Here is a 23,915-nt window from a genome sequence, read left to right on the forward strand (position 1 = left end):
CACAAAGCGGTACACAGTATTTCTAAAGTCATGTCATCAAATGGATCTGTCCCATTTCCCAATTTCCCTCCTGATTGGCTACGATTGCCTTCTAAAGTTTGTGTATGCGACGTGACGGTTGCTTATCTCCCGAATAGGGAGTCTTACTGGTCTCAATGTCCATGTCATGTAAACCTTAGTTTGATCATCACTTATCAGCTTACAGCTCAATATCACAGTAGGCTACAGTAGGCTATATCCTACTGTTTCACATCCTGTGTCTCCTCTGTTGACACTGATTGTGTGTGTGTGTGTGTGTGTGTGTGTGTGTGTGTGTGTGTGTGTGTGTGTGTGTGTGTGTGTGTGTGTGTGTGCGTGCGCGGTCTGATGGACCAGCTGTGTATAGGAAGGGTAACAGTTTACCTATATCAACAACAACCTTTGATTACAAAACAATCAACAATCAATATTTCTGACTAGATCAATATTTTCTTTTCTTTCTACTTTGAATATTATTGCGTTCTTTAATAGTATTGTCATTTGAAACCTGTTCTGAATGAATGTGTTGGAATCTAAAATAAAATGTCTTAAAATGATTTTTTTTTTTAGATTAGATCCATTTAGATGATGCGAGGGCTTCTAAATGAATACAAGAACACATACACAAACATACCAAGTCGCCTCAAAACACGCTTGCTCCGGCCGGCCGGCACCCGGGTCAAATCCGGCGAGTCGGCGACCTCATAACCGTCGCCACCAGGTATTCATAAACCTAACCTCAGTAAAACTATGCCTATAACCATAAACGTATTCCTCAAATGTTTTTATATATAGCCGATATATCCATCGCAGTGTCCATCGCAGTATATCCATCGCAGTGTCCATCGCAGCCGAGAGTGATCTACAAGCTCACAACGGTTGCATCTGCGACGCGACATGAGCTTGTATGTCTGCTGTTCTCCGGATGTGTTCCACACATAATTCTACAGTAAATTCTTGCGGAAACAAGTGGATAGAGAAAGAGAGAGAGAGAGAGAGATTAGACGTTTGCCCTGGGATCCAACTAGTGTTAGCAGTTCTTCTGTGTTTTTGGAGCGTGTGCTAGCACGAGCTCCCTGTGCGTGGCTTTGTGTGTACAATTGTGTTGGTCAGCACGGCGGGATCTGCGCATGTGCGACTTTTACCACATGCACGCACGCACGCACGCACACACACACACACACACACACACACTCAGTCAAGAGATATAGAGCAGCAGCAGCAGCTTTGCACACAGACACACGCAAACCGAAATCGCGATGTGAAATCCCGCGATTAGCGAATCGCGAAGGCCACGTTTTCTCTGCGAAGTAGACTTCCCAAGCAATATTGAGACGTTTTAATTTTTAAAATCCCTTCATAATTGACTAAAGCAATGATCAAATCAAACTGTGGTGACTTTCTTTGCTTCCGGGCATCTCCACACCGCTGAAAGAGAAAGTGAATGTGATGTTTTGGCACAGTGGCCACTGTGCAGGAGCGTGGGAACAGCATGGGAACTAGGGGTGCTGCAGGTGTTCCAGTACCCCTATGGGGAAGTTTTCATTTTTTATTTAAATAAGAAAAGAATAAATCAAACATAGCAAAAATACATTGCCTGTTGTTGTCGTTTTTTATTTATTCATTTATATATACTTTTATATATCTACCGGTATATATATATATATTTCCATTATAAAATGGATTAAAAAACGATAAAAAAAAAAGTGTGTGATAGAGTCTAGTTTATTAACTAGGCAAATGTGGCCACACACACACACACGCTCCAGTTCGAACCGAGGTTTGATTTTTACCTTATTTGCACCGGCAACTGGAATGCACCATGTGGACAGATGTAAACAAAAACCACATGGCCAGTATTACCATTACATTTGTTGATTAAAAGTAGTCAACAAACTAAAAACTATATGCTATAAAAAACTGGTCAAACATGGGCCAAATTGTCAAATAATATAAGAAAGAAGAAAAAAAACCAATTGAAACAACGCATAGACACAGTATTGAGAGAGAGGCGACAGGGGGATATTGGATGTGTACGAAAGGCTATCTGAAATGTCATGTGAGCTCGATCGCTGCAAAATAAGACGGGACAAAGACGCTGGCCTCTCATGTTTCTCTCTCTCTCTCTGTGTCTCTCTCTCTCTCTCTCTCTCTCTCTCTCTCTCTCTCTCTCTCTCTCTCTCTCTCTTCCTTCTGTTACCGTGTGTTCAGACTTTGACCCAGAGCTCTGTTTACAAACCAACTTGGTATATCCTCCTCAGTCTTCCTTCTCTCTGCAGATACACAGCGAGCATGTGGTCAATTCCATCTTCATCCTGCAGCCTATAGCAATCAATGTGTTGCCATTGAGCAATGAAGCTGCAGTACATGCAGCAATGGAATGTAGACCAGAGGGAACTGCAGTCCTCCTTGAGGGGGTTCCAGGGGGTCCCCAGCTAAATTAGTTATGTTAATTATTAATATCATTGTTATATTACAATCCACTTAACCACCTATTTTATAATTAGTCTATTTTCGACAAAACAAATTGAATAATAAAACAAACAAAAAAAACACATATTTTCTCTGGAGGTCCCTGGCAGAAACTCTTGTGAGGGGTCCGCGACCAAATACAAGAATATTTTCCTCACAATTCTACTCTGTATAGTAATAGTGTACGCACTCATGCACACACTCATGTAAGCATGTCCACACACACACACACACACACACACACACACACACACACACACACACACACACACACACACACACACACACACACACACACACACACACACACACACACACACCACACACGCTCAATGCACAAACTGGAACACAATCACAGCCTGTTGGTAATACGACAGTCAGTCTCACAGAGAAGTGTGTGTTCATGTGGAAATGTTGTGCCATTGTGTTCACAGAACTTCACACTGTACTCACAAAAAGCTCAAATTATGGGATATATTTGTGTCCATTCATTCATTCATTCATTTGGAAATTCATCTGAGGAAATTGGTTGGCCTACAAAAATACCAAAGTGTAAGAGTAATTACATATCGTCTCTGTCAGGTGGAAACCTCATAAGTCCAAGACTGTTACTTTATTAGGATTCAAATTCAATACCTCCCCCTGGTCAGCCTGATGGAGGGGAAAGGAACTGGTGGGAATAAAACCCATCCCTGTCAGGTGAAAAGAAGCGGCTTGGATTCCTCGTGGAAAATATGGTTTAAAAAAGTTGTGGGATATTTAAAAAAAAAATAAGAAAAAAAAGAGGATTCAAATTCAAAAGCAACAAAAGTAGCAGATCTTCAAGCTCAAAACGTGTCGCTTCGTACCGTGTTTCGAGCTTGTGGATCTGCTGCTTCTGATACTTTTGTGTGACCCTGTAGTATATAATCAAGGGCATTAATTTACGAAAAAACACAAATAAGGTTTCTGCCCGACAGCAATGTCAAGTCAAGTCACATTTATTTATATAGCACATTTCATACGAAAGGCGCAGACTCAATGTGCTTACAAGAAAATTCCAATACAAACTAAAAATGTAATCCAAAATAAAATCCAAAATAAAACAGATAAAAACAGACATAATGACACAAAGTGAACACAATTACATGTGATTAAATAACAGTTTAAGCAATACATTCCAAACCTAGGTAAAAGCTTGTGAGAATAGGTAGGTCTTTAGTTGCTTTTAAAAGAAGACACTGTTGAAACAGACCTTAGATCAGCTGATGTGATAAAAGATATCGAGGGAGGCTTGGAGGATACAGTGAACTCACCAATTGTACTGTATTTCTGAATGCTTTGGCACAGATAACATGGAACATGGAATTTAATTGCGTCACCTCCCCCCCTAGAGTTATAATGGTCTCCTCTCCGCCAACACAGGGCAGTTAATCAAACTGTTAGACGCATGAAACTCAACCAACTGTGCTAACCCCCCACCCCCCCCCCCCCCCCCCCCACACACACACACACACACACACACACACACACCACACGTTGAGAACCACTGGTTTAAAGGATACTTTATGTTCCTAACCAAACGTTGTTTAAGTCCATCAATAAGCCTTATAATTGGTCTGAAAGTTTTCAAATCAGTCTCGAGATAATCGAGACATTGATCAGAGGGCTTTGTTTTGCGACCGTCAGGTCGCAGTTACTATCAAAACCTCCACCGGCTGTCAGTCTGTCCATCACACGTCACGTCACACTTTTGCCCTACTCTTATCTCCGCCACCGTTGCCCCTATCCATGCCAAACTTAGCACGCACACTCCTTGGCTGACAAACCACAACCTCTTGGCCCTCTTCTAGCGCCACCATGGCCCATTCTTGCAAAACACATTTTTGGACACTGCTCCTACACATTTTGCCGTAAAATCACGCAAAGCGGTACACATCTCTAAAGTCATGTCATCAACATGGATCTGTCCCATTTCCCATATTCCCGCCTGATTGGCTACGATTGCCTTCTAAAGTTTGTGTCTGCGACCTGATGGTCGCTTATCTCCCAATTAGGGAGTCTTACTGGTTTGTGTTGTAATGTGTTATGAATTGTCAAAGCCAACTTTTCTGTCTCTTAGCCTTGGACAATAACGTTTTCTGAATCTGGGCCAGGGCTGACAGCTGTGGTCAAAAGTGGAAAGCTGCTAACGCCTCAGTTTCCCTTCGGGGAAGTATATCTCATCTCATTTCGTCTCATAATTCTCATAACTCTAACCCGATCCCGGCGACCTTTGCTGCGTGTCACTCCCCATCTTTCTCCCCATTTCCTGTCAGTCTACTGTCCTATCGATAAAGGCATACATTTTTCTTTTAATTAAATTAAATACATAAATAACGGAAATAGCTGATCGACAATCTTACAGTAGATCTGCTATTTCTGTGTTTTCTTTATTTGAAAAACATTGTTCAACATGGAAACGATTATAATAACGTAATTGCATCATGATTGCTAATGCTATTATCTCAAATAATTGTGATTAGGATCTAGACCAGTAAAAATGTGTTACCCCACATGGGTCCGCGACCCACACATGATAAACAGTGTTCTAGAGTAGACTCCTCTCCCTCCTGGCTCCGTCCCAAGCTGTGGAATTGACCTGCACCTGCACCTGCACCTGCACCTGGCCCCGGTCAGAAGAACTGCACACTCACTCCTCATGTTCCACCACGGTCTGGAAAGTCACCTCTGCACACTCAAGACAGAGCAGAACGTTTTTCAGGCCAAGAACCCCCTAGCTTAGAGAGAGAGATGAAGCAGGGACCCCCCTCGACATGTTGTGTAAAAATGTGTTACAGATTCAACATTTTCATTGATTTCATAGATGGCTTCACGGAGTATCAGTTTTTCCTTTATTTCAGAAGACATTTAACCATTTAACCCGCAAAAACTTTGGCTCTGTAGTTGTTTTTTTTCCCCTCTACGCCTAACCGCTTTGCAAAAAAAGCAGATCTAAAAGGTCAGTGAGATTATAGATCTGCTATTTTTGGCTTGAGTTCTCCTCAGTATAGGGATTCTAGGGTGCTAAGTGGTTAATGTAAAATAGAAATAAAATCACCAAAAGATTCGGTAGTAACTCTGAGGGCCCCCTAGGGATCCCGGACCCCCTGTTGAAGACCCTATAGCTGAGACAGAGAGACAGACTCCTCCCCTCCTCCTCACACCCTAGCTCTCCTCTCTCTTTGTATCACACGGCTTGTCGCGTCTTCAGATCGATGCTAGTTTTGCTACTTGTTTAGATGTTATGCATGCCATGATTTAGATCAGTGTTTCTCAAATGGGGGTACGTGTACCCCTAGGGGTACGCAGGGTTACTGCAGGGGGTATGTGGGGGAAAAAAAAACTAGAAAATGGGAATATGTATTTTAGTGTTATGGTCAATGATAAAACATTGACATATTTTGTGTGAACCTGCTCATTTGTAAATTGTTAAACCAAATGACATCAATACCTTGACTAGTACAACTGTTATTGAATAGAAAGCAATGTTTATTTGCCATTATGCTGCTTTATGTTGAACATATTGGCATGGGAACTGGACTTTTCATGTACATTTTTCTAAGCAAAATGCAGTAGTCAAGGTAGGGGGTACTCGCCTTCAGAAATCAGTAGAAGGAGGTACTGCAGCCAAAAAGGTTTAAGAACCACTGATTTAGATCATTGCATCTCAAACCTTTTCCAAGTCAAGGCCCCCCTATTGATATGTATTTGGCCGCAGACACTTTGTGCCAGGTTCCCCCAGAAGCAAAGATTTGTGTAAAAAAAATATATCTTCAAGATCTTTCAAAAATAGCAGATCTCTGCTGGTATATCTGCTATTTGTCAATAGCCAGAGTATAAAATATGGTTAAAATGACTGACGCCATATTAACTCATGTTGATGTTTGACCCCTTGGTACCCCACCAATCACCCCCACTTTGAGAAGCATTGATTTAGATAGCATGTGGTTCAGATGCTAGGTTTGATGTTTACCTGGTATCCTAGTCTCTTTGTAGCACTTGTTTGTTATCTTTGCACTGTGTTTACATGACATCTGCCCTGTTGTTTGATGACTAGGGTTCATGACATTTACAGTACTCTGATCTTATGCTTACTACTCTGGATAACGGCGTCTGCTAAATCAGTGGTTCTCAAACTGTGGGTCGGGACCCCCAGGGGGGTCGCCAAATGATTTTGGGAGGTCCCCAGATGATTAGCTTAATCTGCAACATTGTTTTCTCACTCAACAGTAAACAAACACCAACATACAGTTTAAGTGTATAGATGGTATCTGCAAATTTCTAAAGTGTCAGTTAAAGGACTTCTAAGACCTTTTTAATACCTCTAAAATAAAAAATGTAACATTGGCCAAATTGTCAAATATTTGAGGCAGAAATTGTGAAAATATCCGATCTACCGTTGACCGTTCAACTCCTCCAACTCCAAGTAGTGCTCGTCAGGGTGGGGGGTCCCCAGTTCAAATATGATTATTTTGTGGGTCGCGGCCTGAAAAGGTTGAGAACCAATGTGCTAAATGACTACATTGTAAATTGTAATTGAATAAAATGATTGCTTGGCCTTAGTATCGATACAAAGTCAAATTAGAAGCTAACTGCAATGCTCCCTAACTTTTGATGTATGACTTTAGATGTTAACTAGTTATACCGGTAATTAGAGGATTTAACTAGCTACAGCGTGACTTTAGATTTTAACTGTCTTGATTAATTGGTGTACAACACTCTAATAATTTCAGATCTGCTCCAGGGAAAAGTACTTTGATTGAAAGCTTTTCAGCACCTCTATAACAGTTCACATTTGCAATGAAGCTGTCTGTGCGCGTGTGCGTGTGCGTGTGCGTGTGCGTGTGTGTGTGTGTGTGTGTGTGTGTGTGTGTGTGTGTGTGTGTGTGTGTGTGTGTGTGTGTGTGTGTGTGTGTGTGTGTGTGTGTGTGTGTGTGTGCGCGTGTTCGTGCGTGTGCGTGGCTTCCTGCCTCAGCCTGCTAGAGTAGAGCTATCCCCCACCTGCATGTTGAAGGTGATAAAAGGACTCTTTGTACTTGTAATTCCTACTTTTTTGCTTGGAGGTAATGGATAGAGATGTGTGTGTGTGTGTGTGTGTGTGTGTGTGTGTGTGTGTGTGTGTGTGTGTGTGTGTGTGTGTGTGTGTGTGTGTGTGTGTGTGTGTGTGTGTGTGTGTGTGTGTGTGTGTGTGTGTGTGGGAAGTGTTTGTTTCCTTAACTTAATGCTGTGATGTTATAAAGAGAAAGTGTGTTTGCCATGAATAATTGAAGGTAGTAGTTTATTTGTTCGAGGTACAATGAGACTAATATTTCCTAGGTTTTGGGGGCTGTTGTGATGTCAGTATAGATGCAGGCTGATGTGACCTACAATAACATTACATCCAGGATGCACGGCTGCCTTTCACTTTGAAGGATTTATGCACAGCCGAATGCATGCAGATGGGGCATTTCTGCAAATGATGTGTCTCTCTCTCTCTCTCTCTCTCTCTCTCTCTCTCTCTCTCTCTCTCTCTCTCTCTCTCACACACACTCTCACACACACACACACACACACACACACACACACACACACACACACACACACACACACACACACACACACACACACACACATTCTCTATTGCTTTTGTTTTGCTTACATAATTGCCCATCTGTGTGTGTGTGTGTGTGTGTGTGTGTGTGTGTGTGTGTGTGTGTGTGTGTGTGTGTGTGTGTGTGTGTGTGTGTGTGTGTGTGTGTGTGTGTGTGTGTGTGTACATAATTGCCCATCTGTGTGTGTGTGTGTGTGTGTGTGTGTGTGTGTGTGTGTGTGTGTGTGTGTGTGTGTGTGTGTGTGTGTGTGTGTGTGTGTGTGTGTGTGTGTGTGTGTGTGTGTGTGTTGGGGGGAGGGGACGCACATCAGGGCATTTCTGTGTGGAGTTTGCATGTTCTCCCCGTGTCTCCTAGGGTAGATACCCTCACAACAACATGCAGTAATCCTGGTCTCTATACCGCCTCCCCCCTGGCCAGCCAGGGCTCCCCAGGTGTGGCAGAGGGAGAGCAGAGAACCAGGACTACAGCTTAGACAATAATTGGCACTGGGTGAAAAAATGGGTTACAAAATCGTGGGATACAAATTATAAGGGGGGGGAAAAAAGTAGTGAACGCAAAGTGGCGTGAAGCAATGCGCTGTGTGCTTGTAGATAGGCTATTTTCACTAGTGTGGGTCCCGGGCAAAAGTCTAACCTCTCCTTTGGGTCTCGACCTGAAAAGTTTGGGAACCACGAGCTGAACAACATGCTGAAAACGCGTTGCGCTTCCATTTCCACTATTCTCTTATAATTGCGCTTAGGCGATCACATAATAATTGTGACAGGCCTCTGTGGCAGAGTGACAGATTGGTATGTGCAACATGCTCCTGATGGAAGGACATCAGCTCCTCCATATTATCCTTGAAGTGACACATTCATAATTGATGGTAGAGTGGGAGACGCCAGCAGAGGTTCATGTTTCAACAGATAGCTTTGCATGGTGTTCAGGGCTTGAACTGTATCACTTCTACTGTACCATATTTTAAGGCTATACTTCCATATAGTGGTTCTCGAAGTGGTGTCTGGGGACCCCCAGTAAAAGTAGTTGATATACAGTAGCATCACGATAATTTTTAATCATGTTATCCATTTCTATGTTGACTATTCTATAGGTAACGGTACATTTTAACAGCGATGGTTAACGATACGATACATGGACGATATTGGTTCATTCATGGCGATTCGATTCAATGATTTAAATATCGATACAGTAACTATTTAGAAAAGAAATGAAATCTGTGTAAAACGTGTAAAAAAACTATTATTATGGAAGTTAACGCTGCGATTATCTAGCAAATACATGAACATTATATTTTAACACATATTGACAAACCCACCTTGACATGAACACATATATTACACACATTTATCGATAGACCAAGAGTACCGTAATTGCTGGACTATAAGCCGCACCTGAATATAAGCCGCACCAGCTAAATTTAGAAGAAAAAAATAGTGTTTACTTATATAAGCCGCACCTGACTATAAGCCGCAGGTGTCCCTCCTGCTTCCCGCTAGAGCACCCCTGGTGGCCATTAGCTGTATAAATCTATATATAAATCCTTGTTAAAGACCATTGTAAAACGAACTAACTGGCTGTTAGCTGTAAAAATCTTTATATAAGCCGCACCGTTGTATAAGCCGCAGGGTTCAAAACATGGGAAAAAAGCTGCGGCTTATAGTCCGGCAATTACGGTTGCTATATGGAATGGAAAAGTAATTAGACCACTCTTTTTCGTTTTCCCTTTGCCAAATTGCCAAATACAAGGCACAAATACTTAGTTTCCAACTTTCCATACAATCAATTATTTGCATTGCAAAACGATTCGATACCGATTATCGCATTTTAAAACGATACGATACGATAAAAGCCAAAACGGTACAGTATTTTGCTTTTGCAAATGATATAGTAGATCATTGCAAATTAAAATCGATTTTTCGATTCAGTTACTATATCGTTACACCCCTACTATTCTAAAGTAGCGGAACTACCAGGTGCACAGCACAAAGTGACGCGCTGTGAGCTTATCTGCTACACAAATCTCTTCTGGGGTCCTTGTCCCAGGGACATTTTCACATGGGGGTGTCCGTGACCAAATACATGTACATTTGGGGGCCCTTGCCATGAAAAAGTTTGAGAACCGCTACAAATCCACAGTGCATTAACTACGTTTTTGGACAGCTGCCATATGACACTGCTGTAGGTACAACAGAGTCAATATGCAATAAGCTCTCTAAAAGTGTCTTCTTTCCACCGCATAGTAGTCCTCGACTCAATTTTCACTTAATTTTCAACCTTCCCATTAGTACCTGATACCAGGTACCAGGTATTCAGTGGAGTCCCGAGAAGTAAATAACTGTCTGGGCTGTCACAATTATTACATAATAATCGTTTAATCGCAATTATTTAAAATAATCGCGATTATTTTTCATAATCGTTGTTTCCATGTTGAAAAATGTTCAGATATTTAAAAGAAAAAGTCAAAAATAGTGGAAATAGCTGATCTACAATCTCAACGAGTCGCGATGCTTCGCGTTGTGAGCTTGTAGATCGGCTATTTCCACTATCAATGTTATTTTTTAAGTATAAGGTTGTCAAATATGTCAGTAATTTATTTGTATATTTAGGTTATGTCATATCTACCATGTGCAACTAAAAAGCCTAAAAGCCAAACAGAAATATAGTTGGCAACGACAAAAACACAATTAAATCGTTAATCGCAATTATTTGTGACAATTAATCGTCATGTAAAAAATGTCATAATCGTGACAGCCCTACTGTGCAGCAAGCAACACGTTTGAAGTAGAATGTGGCAGAATGCCTTTCAGGCATGTCGACAGTGGTGGAAAAAGTATTTTTTTCTTTGCTAAAGTAAAAGTCTGGAATTCTAAATTTACTTGAGTAAAATAAAAAATATGTTGGTATCAAAATGTACTTAAAAGTTAACTTGACTCCGCCAGATGATGGCAGCAGTGCGTACCGCCCTGCGCAAACATCTGGGACTTTTCAAAGAGAGTGGATAATGCTGTAAAGTCCCAGTCCGGACCAATCAGCGGCAGCTACGGGCGGGCTCTGAGCGGCTCTGAGCCAACAGAAACCCAGGAAGCGGATTCTGGGTGTAATGTCATGCAGACAGGCCAATATGAGTGGTTGGAGTTGGCACTCCCAGATTGTGATAGACAGACGGCCCCATCCAATCACCTGCTAAAGAACTTGAAAAAATGGCCTGCCCCATTTACATCGGTTTTACCCAAGCGAATCCAGATGGTAAAAGTAGGGCGGTACACACTGCTGCCACCGTCTGGCGGAGTCAGGTTACTTAAAAGTACCAAAAGTAGAATGTATTTATTATGAATAAGGTCCCAAAAATCTTTTGAAAATAACAAAAGACCGGTGATGATCTCACCCTGAAAGCCCTTGCTCATTCTCCTTCAACTGACTCAGGTGTTGAAATATGAATTGTTGTGGTGTGTTGTAATCAAACCAAATGTACACACATGGACACATGTAACCCGGTGATGTTATTCTGTTGCTTAGAACGATTAGATTGTGTTTCAGATGCCATGGGGGGGACACGTCACACACACACATGCACACACACACACACACACACACACACACACACACACACACACACACACACACACACACACACACTAGGGCTGCGAATCTTTGGGTATCCTACGATTCGATTCAGAATCAATTCTTGGGGTCAAGATTCACGATTTTTTTTCAATTCTTTCAAATCCCAACGATTCGAATTCAGAAACGATTATTTTCCGATTTAAAAACAATTCTCTATTCAAAACGATTCTCTATTCAAAACGATTCTCTATTTAAATCATATATCAGGATCTACTCCAGTCTGCTTGTATGAAAGCAGAGTACAATTATGTAGCTTTTATAATTGTAACGGTTTTATCAATTTATTGTAATTATGTAAACAAACAAAGGTAAATCCAAGACAACATTTTCATGCTTGCACACATTCTTTTAACTTGTACAAACACAACATAATATCTAATAAAAAAATCATAAAATAAAAATCATAATATCTAATAAATAATATCTAATAAAAAAAACTATTTTTGGAAAATGAGAATCGATTCTGAATCTTACCATGTTAGAAACACGATTCGAATTTGAATCAATTTTTTCCTGCACCCCTAACACACACACACACACACACACACACACACACACACACACACACACACACACACACACACACACACACACACACAATTTATTTTAAATTCATTTTCTCTTCTGGGGGTCCCTGGCACAAAACCTTTTCAAATGGGGGTCCGCTTCCAAATATATATCACTTTGACTCCTTGACTTGAAAAGGTTTTACAAGCGCTGTACTAAGCGTCTGGCCGCATTAAACTATGGTTATTTATTGTGTTATTCATTTTTGAGCGGAGCCAGACGCTCCAACAACTGACCACTTGTGTATGTCTGTCCATGTGTCCATGATGTCTGTCTGTTCGTATCAGTACGGCCTCAACGGCTGCAATACCTCTGGGTGTCCAACCTTCAAGTGGCGCTGTTGAGCAGCCTTGAGATGTGTCCCAAACATTCTTTTTTTTATGGTTAATGATGACTCGAGTAAAAATCCCATTTTATTTGCTTACGAAAAAATTTAATATATATTTCAAAAATGTTTCCCTTCCCAATTTATTAAAACTAGCCCTTACCCGTTCAAAGATATGAGCTCCAAAATGATGTGCAGTGTGTGGGTTATGGGATGTGCACTGTGCATACAGTATATGAGGGATGGAAAGTAACTTTAACTGGTGCTTGCATGATAATATGTAGGAGCATCAATGTAAGAAATACCCGTTTTGTTTAATGGCTACCCCCCCCCCCCCGCCCGCCCAGCCCGCCCGCCCACCCGCCTGCGCACACACCCGCCTGCCTGCACACACACACACACACACACACACACACACACACACACACACACACACACACACACAGAAAGCTGGTTAAACATGTTGCCTCATGCTAGATGCAGAATAGATGTGCCTCATGCTAGATGCAGAATAGATAGTAGATACACCATAAAAATGCTAATATACAGTATATGATTTGTGAAAGTGACAAACGGGCTTCACAGTTATGTTAGGTGTGTTCATATGCTAATGGTGATGCGATTTCAGATCAATTGCTCCAGCCACTGAGGAGAAACGCTGTTTCAGACAGACACTCACTCAGACATTCGCAAAATTATAGTATAGATAAACAAGAATTTCATAGATTTTCAGACAAAGAACAAACACATCTAATAAATTCCATAAATAAAATATAATAATAATAATGAAGAAGCAGCGAAAATAGCTGATCTACAAGCTTTCAACAAGGCGCGAATCTTGTAGATCTGCATGGGTCCCGGCCAGATTTGTAATTTCTCTTTTGGGTCTCGTTGGGCTAAAAAGTTTGGGAATTTTAGGATTCTTTTGTCTGTGTTTGATGGTGACTTCCTCCGGCAGCGAGGTCACTCGTAGTGACACTTCAGCATAGCACTGATTGGTCAGGTGGACAGATAACTTTGATTGGCCCAAGGGTAGAGATGCATCGATTGCAATTTTTGGGGCCGATACCGATCACCGATCAACTGGAATCAGTATCTGCCGATACCGATATTCCCGATCACAGCGTCAAATCCATAAATTCTTCTATATATTGTGTTACTGTAGCAGCATTTATATATTTAATGATTCTTCTTACAAAACATTGACATTGTATATTAAGTATAAACATTAGGAGATTGCAGGCTGAGGTCCTTTAGTATCCAATTCAACTTGTAGGAGTTTAAGCTGAGGTTACATTCAGTCCCACAGATACATATTGTGAAAATAGCTGATCTAGCTTGTAGATCAGCAAAGCCGATAACCGAATCAAAGCCGATAGAGGCATTATCGGCCGATCACGATCACTCACCGATCAATCGGCACATCTCTACCCAAGGGCTGATATGGTTATCATCCGCTCTGTGATACCCTCTCTAGGACAGGCGTTTTCAAACTTTTGTTTCTCAGGGCACCCCTGTAAATAACGTTTTCATCCACGCCACCCCTGAATTACACTGTTAATGTTTCCGTTTCCATCAGAACTGACTGAAAATAACTTTATACTTGACGTTTAACCACTTGAACCCCAGCATCCCTATTCTGGGGGGAAGGTTCACCAAAAATAGCAGATCTACAAGCTCACAACGCGTCACGTTGTTTTTCTTATTTTGTATTATTTTTAGATGAACGGTGTGTGTTAGAAATTGAGCATATTTGGCACTTACAGTAATCCTAGATGGTCTAAAGATAGTAAGTCGTTTTATTACCGAGGTAGTGGAACTGCCTGTAACATTTTCCACGTTAATGTCGGATCACATCAAGACCTGCCGTAATACATGCCTATTCTGGGGGTGACGCGTTGTGAGCTTGTTGCAACCGTCAGGTCGCAGTTACTATCAAAACCTCCACCGCCTGTCTGTCCGTCAGTCCGTCCGTCAGTCAGTCTGTCTGTCACATCACGTCACGTCACGTCACGTCACACTTTTGCCCTACTCATATCTCCGCCATGTGAAATTTTCCACACACACTCCTTGCCTGCCATACCACAACCTTCAGGACCCCCGGACCCCCAGGGACCCCCTGCCACCGCCGCCAAATAGTGCAAAAATGACCAAATCAACACCCCAACTGGGCTGCTCACGGGGAATTCCCGTGGACCACTGACTCGGTCCTTCACCTTCATTGGTTTAACTTTGCCCCGCCCCCTCCCCTCATTGGCCAAAACTTTATTTGGCTTTACTCATCAACCGTTTGTCGTACAAACTTGTAGGTGGTGTCAATTGACTTGATTAAGAGTCCTTCACCTTAAAGGGCCTACACCATGCTTTTAAAACTATATTTTTTGTATAAATATATGCTCAAAATTGAGTCTTAGACAGGTCTTAACCCTCAAACACACACTCTGACCATTCCTTTTCTTTCTACTAGCTGTGCTATTATTAGGCCTTCAAGCTGCAATACCAAAACGGCCTTTGTTTGCTCAGTGGCGCATCTAGTGGGGTTTTTTCCTCTCCTCTCCAACTTTGACAACAAATATATTGGGCCAATTAAAAATAGGATAATGTTGCAGCTCTGATTATTGATTGATTGAAGACTTTATTAGAAGTTTGCATAGGAAAGGGTACAGTTTCATGACGTTACAGTTCACTGGTACAAGGTCTACTAAAAGGAGATCCATGAAAAGACTAAGCTTATTTCCACTGGAAACCATTGAAGTATCTCATATAACATTGAATGACAGCCTACTGTAGGCCTATGTTGTATGATATAAGCCTACTGTCAAATGACACAGGGCGACCGTTGCTAGACCAGACATTAGAGAACGTTAATCTACATAAGACAATCAACCCCACCCGCATTGTATTTATGTATAATGTATAAAAATGTATGAAATTTAACAGCCCATTTATTTATTTATTATGGCGATAATGTACCATCTGCGGTGCAGATGAAAACGCTCCAACCAGGAGGAAGAGGAGCCGGTCGAGCGACCAGACAGAGCGTAGTTGCCCGACGTTAGGTGCACCGTCTCGGGCTGCGCTCGCGGGCCGCTCGCTCGCCATGCGAGCCCGGCTCGGTCGCCACGCGAGCTCCGGGGATCGCGGGGCGCCCCGCGAGCGGCCCGCGAGCGCAGCCCGAGACGGTGCACCTAACGTCGGGCAACTACGCTCGGTCTGGTCGCTCGACCCGCTCCTGGTTGGAGCGTTTTCATCTGCAGCGCAGATGGTTCATTATCGCCAAAAAACATTGTTCTACCGTGAGAGATACGTAGTATGCAGTGAAGAAAAGAATATAGCCTGGTTTATAGGCTTTATATAGCCGGGGTTAAGGACCGGGGTGTTTTACTCACTCTAGCCGCGAACATTGACAGAAGAGGCGGGCTGTGAAGCTCTCTCAAGCCGGCGACAGGGAGGGGAAAACCGGGGGTGGGACAGCGATAGGAGAGGCGGTCTATCACGGACACGGAGGAGGAGGGAAGGGGGTCCGACCGGCATGGCCGGGGGGCAGCAGGAGGAGGAGGCATGGCCGGGGAGCAGCAGGAGGAGGAGGAGGCCAGCGGCGGCCGCTTAGCGGCGCGTGGTCTCGGAGCGGCCGGGGAGGAGGGAAGCTCCATGGGCGGCGGGGACACCGTCTGCTCCCTGCCCGGGGAGAGAGACCTGGGCTGGGCAACGGGGGGAACGGCGCGGGCCGGGGCTGGTTTGTGGTTTGTGGCAAAGGCAAAGCCAAGATTGATCTGGGCTTTTCTTCACAGCCACAGCCAGGACCATCGCCATTAAAAATAGTATTTTGTTTCCTTGATAGAAGGGACGAAGCTTGGGTCCTCGCAGTCTATAACGTCACATATATAGTGCAATCCAGGAACGTTAAGACTTCTCCTTGGACAAGTTGATAGCAAAAATGTTGATAGAATAAAAGAAGGAAATGACTATACAGGGAGGCAGAGTGAGAGCACTGAGTGAGCAGCCCCAGAACAGTAAGCCAGCTGCAGGTGGAGGCTAAGCAAATTAGAAACAAATGAGGGGCTGGGTTTACAACAGTAGCTCTGGTTTTTACCTGAAGGGGGGGGGGGGGGGGGGATCCGTGTGACGTCACACGGATCAACTCTCAGAACAGCACTGTTCTGAGAACCCGTGGAAAGCTTTTCAACTCTGCCTTCCCAAAAACAGAGAAAGACACAATGGTCAGAAATAGGACTTTGTGAGGATAGAAGGTGCCAGTGGGACCCCAAAAAAAGGTTTTAAAATAGAAAAAGTGAAATTTCATGGTGTAGGTCCTTTAATTGGTTTAACTTTGCCCCACCCCCTCCTCTCATTGGCCCAAACCTTATTTGGCTTTACTCATCAACCGTTTGTCGTACACACTTGTGGGTGGTGTCAATTAACTTCATTAAGAGTCCTTCACCTTAACTCAGCGAGTGCCCACGCGTCAAACTCTTTGATGTCGCTGGAGGCCCATGACACGTTCGCCGCATTTACTGTATTTACAGTAACAACATTAAATCTCACCGTAAGGTCGGGGCTACGCCTGGATGTTGCCCAATCACCGCGGGTTGTTTCCATTGGACGCTGAGAGCATCGCGCGGCCGTTTTTCTCCATATACTCCAATGCATTTCCCCATCTTTAAAGCCCTTTATCTCTGTTGTTTGTTTTTATGGTTAAAACTCTGGGCTTGGCTGGAAACATGACAAAATTAGATTGTCAAACAATAGCTAAATCCTACACTCGCCCATACTAGGTGGAAGAACAAAACTTCCTGACTACGGTCATGTGACCAAATGACGCCATTACGCATGCACTGACGCAGCAGCCAGAGGGGATAACTCTGGCTCCATCAAGGGGCAGCCAATGTGTTAATTGGTTTAACTTTGCCCCGCACCCTCCTCTGATTGGCGAAACTTTTTTGGCTTTACTCACCAACCGTTTGTCGTACAAACTTGTGGCTGGAACCAATGCCACTTACAGGCCCCTTTGTGTAGACTGTGAGCTGACGGTCACTAATCTCCCGATTAGGGAGTCTTACTGGTAGATCTGCTATTTTGGGTGATGAGAGTTGTCGTAGATGGAAAAAGAACTCATCAAGTACAGTGCAAATCAGGTCTGTTTTACTAAGCATAGTGAAGTGATATTGATGAATTCCAAATGTTATCAAATGATCTCGCGGCAACCCTGGACTGGCATCACGGCACCCCAGGGTGCCCCGTCACCCACTTTGAAAACCCCTGCTCTAGGAGTTACTGTCATTCAGTTCAGTCTGTGCTGTTTGTTCTTTTCTACCTTCCTTCCTGCCCCTGGAAACAGGTTCCACCGAATCACATATCATACACACGCGCACACGCACACACACACACACACACACACACACACACACACACACGCACACACACACACACACACACACACACACACACACACACACACACACACACACACACACACACACGCGCGTACACACACACACACACACACACACACACACACACACACACACACACACACACACACACACACAAAGAGAGAGAGGTTGCCTCAGCTGATCTCTGTGTACATAAAGACAAGTTATTATGATGCACCACATGGAAGTCATAAAACACAATGGCATGTGCGCGCACGCGCCCGCACACACACACACACACACACACACACACACACACACACACACACACACACACACACACACACAGGGATGTGGATGCAGTCAGTGCAGCGATCAGGTTTCCTACAAAGAGTTGAAGAATAGAGACAGAAGTGTCTGAAAGCTGAGTATCCCCCGTTCCCATGTCTCAGTTACATGCAGAATACATGAGGTGTGTTTGTTCATGCGCACGTGTGTGTGTGTGTGTGTGTGTGTGTGTGTGTGTGTGTGTGTGTGTGTGTGTGTGTGTGTGCGCGTGTGCGTGCGCTGTGGAAGCATCAAGTTGAGTATGCACAGTTCCCTTGTCTCAGTTACATGGAGAAGAAAAGGTTTGTGCGTATTGGCCGTGTGTGTGTGTGTGTGTGTGTGTGTGTGTGTGTGTGTGTGTGTGTGTGTGTGTGTGTGTGTGTGTGTGTGTGTGTGTGTGTGTGTGTGTGTGTGTGTGCGCACGTGTGCACTGCAGGCTCATCAACCCATTCAGGCCGGGAACACATTTTGCTGTTTGGGAGGGGGCTTACAGTATGTACAGTATGTACAATACAAAAGTATTGTATTCACTTCTAGACATGCAACTAGGGAGGATAATCAGCTGTGCCTATCACTTAAAAACTCAGATATTGAACAGGTTCAAGAGGCAACTTTGCTTGGTGTCACACTCGATGGACAATTAACATGGGAGAAACACATCGAAAATATTGTCAAAAAAATGGGTAGAGGAATAGCATGCATTAAAAGGTGTTCCTCGTTTTTGACCCCATCTTCTAGAGTGCTAGTGACACAGGCACTAGTACTGTCTCACCTCGATTACTGCTCAACAATATGGTCCGGCACAGACCAGAAACATCTGTCTTCAAATAGCTCAGAATAAAGCTGCAAGGCTTGCACTGCACTGTCCATTGGGTGTGAGGCAAAGTACTGAGAGATTGCATGCCAGTCTCTCATGGCTCAGAGTAGAGGAGAGGTTGGCATGTAATATAGTGAGTTTCTTTTGGAATATTTGTCATAGTAACAACCAGTTTGTCTGTACTCACGAATACAATATGTGAGAGATCGTCATAATCATGCTACCAGGCAGGCTACTAGGGGTGACATGGTTAAAGAAAAACCCAGAACAAATGCAGTATGCAGATCTGTAATGTATAGGGCAATTAATATATGGAACACGTTACCAAATATGATCACTGAAGCACCCAGTAAGGCTAGTTTTAAGAGACTCCTTAAAATACATTTGACTAATTATCCTCATTTTAGTTTAAATTAATTGACCTGTAGTTGGTTTCATTGTCTTGAATCTTTTGTTTTTGTAAGACTACATGTTTTTATTGTATTGTGTTGTGTTATGTATTGTATTATGTATTGTTATGTTTTTTGTGGACCCCAGGAAGAGTAGCTGCTACTTTGGTGGCAGCTAATGGGGATCCATATGAACACAACGCCTCGCAACGCAAGGCGTTGTGAGCATGTAGATCTGCTATTTTCAAAATGTCTGCCTCTAATATTTGACAATTTGACCAATGTTTAATTTGTCATTTTAGAGGTATTAAAAAGTCCTTAAATTGTCACTTTAGAAATGTGCAGATACCATCTATATGCACTTAAACTTTATGTTGGTTTGTTTACTGTTGAGTGAGAAAACAATTAAGTTAATCATCTGGAGACCCCCCAAAATAATTTGGGGACCCCCCCGACCCACAGGTTGAGAACCACTGACCTAAGCGTTCACAGACAGCAGAGGCTCCTGGGAGGTGTAGTCCTCTCGCATCATCAGCCCTCCAGCACACATTCCTCCACCTCAGTGGGTCTCCGTCTTTTCCTCGAGGCCGCTCGGCTGCCGTGTTAAGTGGTCAGATGGATGGGTGGGCCGCGTGCATTTTTCCGAGCATGTTTATTTCAACGATCAATCAATTGATTGTGTTTGGGCTTTTTAATTTTTGGGATACCGCTATTTATATCCCGAGGGGGAGCTTCGCTTTTCAGCCTCTAGTTTACTAAAAAACATTTACTAGTTTAGTTTAATAGCAGATCTTCAAGCTCACAACGTGTTGCATTGCAAGGTATTGTGAGCTTGTTGATCGGCGATTTATCGGCAAATAGATTTGGAGTAGAGGGGGGAAAAGGGTGCTGGTCATTATACAGTAGCATACTTTATTTGAATAGAACATCTTTCAATAGAACATATGTCATTATAACCTTTCATTATTGCGTCCGAAGGTCGCAGTTTACTGTCAGAACCGACACAGCTTGTCCGTATGTATACGTGTAACGCCTGACACTGTGGTTCCACTGACACATCACTGTGTCATCACAGGTGACATACTCAGAGCAGAGATCTCCATATATGGGCGAGTTCGCTTGTCGCCCTGAGGCGACTTACTGGTAACATTTCATAGAACATCTTTCATGGTAACATCTTTCATTAGGCTATAACATCTTTCATTGTAACCTCTTTAATTATAACACCTATGTCTTATTTATAGTCTGTGGCACGACGGCAGTGTGCTAGGCTTTCAGTTTAGCTTCCGGGACCCTCAGGTGGGAATTGTAATCTATCTATAAATGCGAGAAGTCTCTGCGTGTGTGTCTGTCTGTCTGTCTGTCTGTGTGTGTGTCTGTAATCCGCGTATCTCGAGAACCGTTCGTCCCACTGGCTTCAGATTCGGCACGCGCGAGTGCAGTGCCGGGTCTCGACCCGACCCGACGCGCGGTTTTCCCGAACCGGCGCGAAACGTTCGGAATCTCCTTATGCGGGGTTGATTGTTGACATCAGGCTGTTCCGGAGGAAATCGGCGAAAGCTCTGACTCATTGTGACATCACTTCATAAAAGGCTCTGACATCACGTACGCCACATGAGTCAACAAAAAATCTCTGTGAGTGTGTATGTATGTATGTAATCCGCGTATCTCGAGAACCGTTCGTCCCACGGGCACGCGCGTTCTCCATATATGGGCATAAAATGAATGCCCCCATATATGGGCATAAAATGGATTGCAGACAGACAGATACAGATATCTCCATATATGGACATAAATGGACAGAGGCAAACAGATGGTCAAAGATCTCCATATATGGGCATAAAATAAAATGGACGCAGACAGACAGATACAGATATCTCCATATATGGGCATAAATGGACACAGGCAAACAGATGTTCAAAACGGGTCCTATGACAACAGGTATAATGAGGTTTGCATTAAAGGGGGAACCGGCACTGTGTCTGCAACACAGTTGGAGGCACAGACAGATACTCCATATATGGGCATAAAATGGACGCAGATAGACAGATATCTCCATATATGGGCATAAAATGGACCCAGAACTATAACTGCAGTGATCTCCATATATGGACATAAAATGGACGCCGACAGACAGACAGATACAGATATCTCCATATATGGTCATAAATGGACACAGGCAGACAGATGGTCAAAACGGGTCCTATGAAAACAGGTATAATGGGGTTTGCATTAAAGGGCAGGGCATTCATTCCCTATTTACATTGTTCCGAGTTGGCCAGGTCGCCGACTAGACGCTGGGCCGCCCGAAAGCTTCTAGTATAATTAAATAAACCTTATTTGCAAAAAGGCTGACCAGTATCTGAGCTGCTACAAAAACGCAGTAATATGAGTGTAAATGACGACCGTACCCAAAGAAGAACATATTGATTGACTGTCAGGAAGTGACATCACCAAGCGTTTTTATTGGCTGTCTGACAGGAAGAGTGACCAGGTCAGCAGGGTGAGTCAGCATGGTGGGCAATGGGTATAGTGCTGCTGAATCACCCCTCTCCTCTCCTCTCCTCTCCTCTCCTCTCCTCTCCTCTCCTCTCCTCTCCTCTCCTCCACTCTCCTCCACTCTCCTCTCCTCTCCTCTCCTCTCCTCCACTCTCCTCTCCTCCACTCTCCTCTCCTCTCCTCTCCTCCCAAAGGGGATGATTTTTGCGACTGTCAGGTCGCACACAGTTACTATCAAAACCTCCACCGGCTGTCTGTCAGCAGTCAGTCTATCCGTCATGTCACACTTTTCCCCTACTCTTATCTCCGCCACCGTTGCCCCATCCATGCCAAATTTTGCACACACACTCCTTGGCTGCCAAACCACAACCTCCGCTCCACCCCTCATTTCTCACACGGCCCTCTTCTAGTGCCACCATGAAGCCGATTCTTGCTAAACACATTTTTGGAGACTGCTCCTACAGATTTTGCCCTAAACATGCAAAGCGGTACACATTATCTCTACAGTCATGTCATCAACATGGCATCTGTCCCATCTAGCGCCACCATCAGTCCCATCCATCCATCTTCAACCGCTTATCCGGAATCGGGTCGCTGGGGTAACTATTCCAACTGAGACCTCCAGATTTCCTTATCCTGAGCAACTTCCTCCACTCCCTCAGGGAGTATACCTAGCCAGTTTGGAGATATAATCCTTCCATCTGGTCTTTGGTCTGCCACGGGGTCTCCTCCCAGTGGGACGCGCATCGAGGATCTTCCTAGGAAGGCGCTCAGGGGCATCCGTACTAGATGCCCCAACCACCTAAGCTGACTCCTTTCCAAGTGTAGGAGCACCATCAGGCTGATTTTTGCAAAACACATTTTTGGACACTGCTCCTACAGATTTTGCCCTAAAATCACGCAAAGCGGTACACAGTATCTCTAAAGTCATGTCATCAACATGGATCTGTCCCATTCCCCATATCCCCTCATGATTGCCTACCATTGCCTTCTAAAGTTAATGTATGCGACGTGACGGTCGCTTATCTCCCGATTAGGGAGTCTTACTGGTTTTAAGTACTATACGTAAAATAGCTCACATCGCGTTGTGGGGGTGGGGTGGGGCTCTTTGAAAAACGTCAAATCATTTCTCTGTTTGAGAGCCACTGGCATGAAACGGTTTGTGAAGAACTGACCTTGGCTGACCTGGCTTTCACAACAGGAGGGAGGGGAGCCCCTCTGGGTCAGGTCTGACTGTTGGATTAGCTCTTAGCTGATGTTGTGTGAGTGTGCGTGCGTGCGACGTGCGTGTTTGTTATAGTAACCCGACAGTAGGGATGGGACGATGCACGATATTATCGTTTATCGTGATAAAAAACACTCACGATAATCGTATCGGGGAGATTTAATTTATTGTGATATCGTCCTCCGTCATGCACTGGGATCAATCCACCTTTTATTTGCTGTGCTGCATATCCGGTACCACTTACTTAAACCCTCTATAATTGGTAAAAGGTACTTATTGCGACCGTAGGTCGCATTTACTACCAAAACCTCCACAGGCTGTCCGTGGGTGAGTGAGTGAGTCAGTCCGTCACACTTTTGCCCTGCTCATATCTCCACAACCGTTGCCCCCATCCATGCCAAATTTTGCACACACACTCCTTGACTGCCAAACTACAACCTCCAAGGACCCCCGGAGCCCCAGGGACCCCCAGGTCCCTGGGGGACCCCCAGATGTAAAAAATGACCAAATGTGGTCACACGTCACACGTCACACTTTTTCCCTGCTCATATCTCCGCAACCGTTGACCCGATCCATGCCACATTTTGCACACACACTCCTTGCCTGCCAAACTACAACCTCCAAGGACCCCCCGAGCCCCAGGGACCCCCAGCTCCCTGGGGGACCCC

The 23,915-nt window shown here is 43.9% G+C and overlaps 1 protein-coding gene across 1 annotated transcript in view; it reads left to right on the top strand.

Annotated features, from left to right (window-relative positions):
- Positions 1 to 23,915, top strand: part of LOC308309229 (kinesin-like protein KIF21A) — a 95,007-nt gene that overhangs the window by 978 nt on the left and 70,114 nt on the right. The gene's annotated exons all lie outside the window — the stretch shown is intronic.

This window comes from Nannobrachium achirus, assembly GCF_963921795.1.
Source record: "Nannobrachium achirus genome assembly, chromosome: 23".
NCBI lineage: Eukaryota > Metazoa > Chordata > Actinopteri > Myctophiformes > Myctophidae > Nannobrachium > Nannobrachium achirus.